Source organism: Chenopodium quinoa, unplaced genomic scaffold (assembly GCF_001683475.1).
Source record: "Chenopodium quinoa cultivar QQ74 unplaced genomic scaffold, ASM168347v1, whole genome shotgun sequence".
Lineage (NCBI taxonomy): Eukaryota > Viridiplantae > Streptophyta > Magnoliopsida > Caryophyllales > Amaranthaceae > Chenopodium > Chenopodium quinoa.
The window spans coordinates 125,349-131,709 of record NW_018744143.1 but is presented as its reverse complement, the minus strand read 5'-3'; the positions used below and the strand labels follow the sequence as shown (position 1 = coordinate 131,709).

At 33.7% G+C, this 6,361-nt stretch overlaps 1 long non-coding RNA gene across 1 annotated transcript; it reads right to left on the bottom strand.

Annotated features, from left to right (window-relative positions):
* Positions 1–3,471: 3,471 nt before the first annotated feature.
* On the bottom strand, positions 3,472–5,840 carry LOC110693316. Its single transcript, XR_002505574.1, has 2 exons — positions 5,459–5,840; positions 3,472–3,706 (listed from the first exon to the last, which is right to left on the bottom strand). It is a non-coding gene; the product is annotated as an uncharacterized LOC110693316 (long non-coding RNA).
* Positions 5,841–6,361: the final 521 nt, after the last annotated feature.

Below are 6,361 nucleotides of genomic sequence, written 5' to 3'. Positions count from 1 at the left end.
TCCTCAATATTATCTAAAATAAGCTAGTTATTCCAATAATATGATAAAATTGCATTTTCGTGATTTAGTACAAGAAATAAACATCAAACTACTGAACTACCATTACAAATTTGATTTAATTTAATATTTCAAGATATACCCAAAATTATAAATTTCAAAAAGAATAAAAGAAAAAAAGTTTTTAGCATGAAAATGAAGCATAAATTGATTAAATTAGTGAGATTAGTTTCAATTCGTACAAGATGATTCAATTCGGAGAAATTGATTTTAAGAACGTTTGGTTAGGGTATTCATCAAAGGTAAGGGAGTAAATTGTCTTCATTGCCTTTGATGTATTTGTTGAATCTTTTTTTGTCATTCGCCCCTTATTCCTTTTATCCTCTTTTATTTTTCACTTCCCTAAAAGCCTTCTACACTGATTCCTCAACCCCAAACATTATCCATTCCCTTTTCCACCTCAGAAGTCATTACTCTTCACCCTTTCTCCAATAATTCGGCATCCCCTTTGAAACACCGATCGCCATAGTTGCCGACAACATTATCCAACGGGTCAAACATTATCCGACCACCGATTACCTAAAGCATGTTTCTTCTCTCCTTTTTCAATCAATAATCACTTCCATCAACTTTATCACCACCACCACTACCACCCTCCATTCAACAACTCTATCCAACACGCTCCTATCATCACAACCAACACTCATATAGACATACAGTCAAATCTCACTAATAGGCGAACCACCACCCACAAATAACTGAACTCTTCGATTTTTCATTTTACTTTTGTCATTTTTTATATGTTTAAATTTGCACTTTATTTTTAATTAATTATTAAACATTATATATCGGTTTGTTTTATTTAAAGTTTTAACCATTAGCTTATCATAAATCTGGTGGATTGAAATTGATGGATGATGTTTGTATATGATTAAACAATGGCTTTCTGCTAGAATAAATTCTATTGAAAAAAAAAAAGTTTTTTATACTTCTCATATGGTGGTAGAAAGATCTCATTTTACAATTTCAAACAATTTTTTATTTTCTTAAATAAGTTTTTTTTATATATATTTTTTTCATATCATATCACTAATAAATAAAGTCGGTCTCGCAGCCAGGCTACGAGACAGCGACACTTGGCATTCCAATTTTTCGCCAAGTGTCGTGTCACGTAAGAGATAAATATGTATAATTGTGATACATATGATGCTAAGTAAGCGATTTTTAGATAGATTTTTTAAGATAAAATTGTTGTATAAAGTTTTATTATTGATAGAATTATAATATTTCATATATACAAAATTAATCATAACTTTTAATAAATATTGTATAACTCAATTTTATTTCCATCATCAAATTTGTTTTAAAAAGTTCTTTAAAATAAGATCCATTTATAATGTTAAACGTAACGTGTCAAACCGTGTCACCAACTATTATAGGATCAGAGTTACTTCGTTAGTACTATAGGGGTTACTTGGTCAGTATTATAGTAGTTAGTCAATCAGTATTATAGACAGGGGTTACTTAGTCAGTGTTAGAGGTTGCTCAGTTAGTATTACATGGGTTACTCGGTCAATTTTATAGGGGTTACTTTGTCCGGCCAAATGGTGTGGTTAGCCGCACACAAAATGCATTATTATTTAATTTATTTAAAAAAATATTAGAGAATCTGTAAAATAAGCTTTAATCAGTAAAAATAATTTTAGTTTGGTAAAAACACTTTCAGTTCAGTGAAAATAATTTAAGTTCAATAAAAATAATTTCAAGTCAATAATAACATAAATATCTATTTACAAACAAAACTATACAAAGTACACTCCACATGATGTCGCATGTCTAAATATCCTACATTATCAGAACGAATTATTTGACTGTATTTAATATTCAAGTAAAAATATTACCTTAAAATTTTATCAACCATCTGGGCATCGCTCGGACACAAAACTAGCCACTAATATATAAAGTCGGTCTCGCAGCCAGGCCACGAGACATCGACACTTGACATTCCATTTTTTGTCAAGTGTCGAGTCACGTAGGGGATAAATAGGTATTATTGTGACACATATGATGCTATGTAAGCGATTCTTGGATAGATTTTTTAAGATTTTTTAACGCATATGACACGAGCCAAACTGTGTCACCAACTATTACTAGAGTTACTTCTTTAGTGCTATAGGAGTTACTTGGTCAGTATTATATTGGTTACTCAATCAGCGTTATAGATAGGGCAATGTTAGAGGTTACTCAGTTAGTATTACAACGGTTACTCGGTTAGTTTTATAGGGGTTACTTAGGTAAAAATAATCTCGAATTTTGCCGGTTCATTCAAAATAATACCAACTTTGGATTATCATATAACTAATATATAAAGCTAAACTTTGAGCCAAGCTACGAGACAGTGACACTTGGCGTTTGAACTTTTCGCAAAGTGTCGCACCATGTAGGCGCAATTAATGATTAGTATGACATGTAGGATTAATTTAAATGTTGTTTTTTTTTTTGTAGGATAAAAAGTTGGATAGATTTAGATAAATTTTGTAGGATAGATTTTGTAGGATAAAAAAATCATTTTACAATTTTATTTTTGGATAGAATTTTAAGATAAAACTTTTGGTTTAGAATTCTATTTTCAATAAAATACTGATATTTTATATTATAAGTGGTGGATTAGGGGTATATAGAGGTACAATTGTACCCCCATTCTCCTCCCCTATGAAAAATCAAATAGACCTGTTATTACATACAAGTATAACTGATATAACCAGTCTTTATGAAAATATGTGTAACTCCCAACTTATCCTAGGAATTTCATCCAACAATATGAAAGTAGGCGTAACTCCAAACTGATTTCTCCTAATTGCTCTAACCATGCTACTTGCATCACATAACCACCCATATCTATATCTCACTACTACATTTAAGAGCTAATACAACGGGTTTTTTTGTTGTATTAGGTGTCAAAAACCGTTGTATTAGACCTAATACAACGGTTTCCAACCGTCACATTTGCAAGGGTTGGATTAGGTCTAATACAACGGCAAAATAGACCTATTCCAACGGATTGAGCAATCCGTTGGATTAGGTAGATACCTAATCCAACGGTTTCTTCAATCCGTTGGATTAGGTTCCCTTTTGTTTTTTTGGGAATAATTGGACCTAATCCAACGGATTGATGAATCCGTTGTATTAGGTATCTACCTAATCCAACGGATTTTTCGCCCAATCCATTGGATTAGGTCCTTTATTTTTTATTTTTTTTTTACATCCGTTGTATTAGCCCCCCCCCCCCTTTTTTAATACCGTTGTAATAGCCCCCCTTTTTAAAAAAAAAAAAAAAAACCGTTGTATTAGACCCCTTTTTTTTCTTTTTGTTTTTTAAAACCGTTGTATTAGGTAACTTTTTTTTAAAAAAAATCTATAATAATAAATATAAATTATATTAGTATATTTATAATTTAAATAAACAAATTAAAGTACATATAATATATCTTCGTTGCATTACAAAATAAACGAAGTACATATAATATATATTCGTTGCATTACAAAAGTAAAGGAAGTGTCAATACTAACTAATTATAAATGAAAGTTCACTAGCTAATTAATTAACAAACGTTTAATTTGAAAGCTCTCTAGAAGTTGCAATAGATACATAAAATCAACATTAGTCCTTACTTCATTCATCCCGGGGTAGCTCATCGTCATCAACCACCTAAGTAAAAAAAGTAATGCATAAGCCACAATACCAACAACAATAACAACACCAATTGGGGAAATTAAATAACGCACAACAACACACAAATCAGTCATCAAAGTACAAAATATACAATAAGAGAACAAAAATCAGACATCCTTGGCAAGATATCATAATTTTAACAGTTTTCCACATCCAATGGTAAGTGAAATCAAACAAACAAAAGACATCAGAAGGCTATATCAACAGTTTCAGCTAATGCTATGTTTAAACAGCTCGAAGTTGTTAAATACCAGGAACATATTAATGTAGAATGCTATAAAGATTTAAGCAATACTTGTATGCAGTATAGTATTTTTACAAGGGCCTCGGCCCCCTTGGGATAAAACAAAGCTTCATCCCAGGCTAAGAATTACTTAGAGAGATTGATTACTTTCTGTCAGAAAGAAGTCATCTTGAATATTGGAAGATAAATAAAAGGGGAGAGACTGACTATCATCCAAAGATAAAGGTTTTATGAGATTCCTCAGGAATCCAAGTTATCAAAATGGAAACCCACTTCCAGGATTTAATACATCAAAGAGATAAAAATAGAAGTTAAGGCATTTTAGATGTCTCTGCTATAGACTCTAATACCGGCAAGGCCTTTCGAGTGTATGAGCGAAGAGACCGAGGTGGGGGACAACAGGAGGGCACAAGAAGGAACACAGCAATTACACACAAGGCTTAGGCAGCCTTGTTAAGCCGTCACTTTTGGAGAAAGAAGGAGAAGTCAGAAACACTTTTGCTCAAGGACACCTTTGCACAGAAAGGACCATTGGATATTGAGCTCTTCTCTAGTAAAGCTGTTGGTTAATTAGTTGTAATTTAGCTATGATGTTTTGTACGCTTTAGAAACAACTCCTTGTATTAATAGGAAACCACTCATGTTGGAGGGTCATTGAGAAAATTGTAAACACATTGAGAGAGTTGTGGCCTAAAGCTACTAAGAGATTCATGGCCTTAAGTCATGAGTTTGTAATCTGAAATTAGTTATCAATAAATACCAACATTCTCCCTAGAAACATTAATTACACTGTTCAGTCAATTATTAGCAATTAATTCCTTGAGTGAGCCTTGATTTTCTGTTTCAATTGAATTAGAGTCAGAGCAGGGAGGAGTGAGAGTTACTGCAGCAGGGGTCGGCTAGCCAGTCTCTGACAGTCTCACATGGGAGACAAGATCCAGCATAATGTGATCAGCATACGACATTAATTATCGCACACCTGATTGTTATGCTCGGGGAATGCTAGAGGGAGATAAGGAGTGGAATGATGCAAGTTGTGAGGCTCTATATGGGCAAACTCAGCATAATTATGCCAGCCCCTTCTATAGTAGGCAGGCAGGCAGGTACGCAAGAAAGCAGGCAAGCAGTTAGGCAGACAGGCAAGCAGTCAGTCAGGCAGGTAGGCAAGCAAGCAGGCAAGCAGTCAGGCAGGCAGGCAAGCTTTCAGTCAGGTAGGTAAGCAGTCATTCAGGCAGGCAAGTCAAGCAGTCAGTCAGTCAGTTAGTTAGTCAGCCAGGCAAGCAATCAATCAGTTAGTCAGTCAGGCAGGCAAGCAATCAGTCAGGCAGGCAAGTCAAGCAGTCAGTCAGTCAGTTAGTTAGTCAGGTAGGCAGGCAGTCAGTCAGTTAGTCAGTCAGTCAGGCAGTTAGTCAGTCAAGGAGTCAAGCAAGCAGTCAAGGGAAGTTTAGAAATTAAAGTTTAGAGCAGAGAAGTGCAGATTATACCTGATTAAATGATTTTGAAGATTGTCCACTTTGGGCAGTATTTCGATTTGGTGCACTAGATGCATCATGCGGAGTCAATTGCTGCAGAGTACTAGGAACCACAAGATTAATCCCGGGGTTCACCTCGCGAATCGAATCCAAAACTGCAGCGGTGATGGTAGGTGCAATTTCTTGGACTAATTGTGTTTTTATGTCTACCAGGAATTCCTCCGGGAGTATGTAATTTGACTTTGTATCTTTGTTCTTCAAATCACTCTTTTTCACACCCGAGCCATATAGATGCAAACGACTTTTGCGTTTAGGAGGTGGAATCACTTCACTGTAAGGGTCATTGCATACATTACCATCTTCTTGTGATTGTGCTGACTCCAAAGCATCAATTTTGTCCTGTTAAGGCAAACATAGTAATATGTTACTAATTATCAAATAACTAACAATATTTAGGCGTACAATGTTACCAAAGATCTTTATGAGCGTTAGTACTATATTTTTTATTTTGCAAATACAATTATCAAGCAGTTATTAATCCATGAATAAAAAAAATTCAAAAAAACATATAAATTTTAGATAAAAAGTTTTATTTTAAAATTCAATAAACAACCCGGGCATCGCACGGGGCACAAAACTAGTTATATATATATATATTTGATACAAATTTAATATATATACGAGTATAGGGGAGTTTTTTCCCGAGCTTTTAGAGAGCCACGTAGGACTAAATTTTCTTAACGCGCCCTGTAGAATTTTAAATTTTAGTTATAACGCGCTCTGTAGGATTATAAATTTTAGTTATATCCAATTAAATAAGAGAATTGTAAATTCTTTTAGAATTAAATAATTCAAATGCCACACAAGCAAAATTGACGAATGAGATTTTAAAGTTTAAATTAACTAAATATAAAA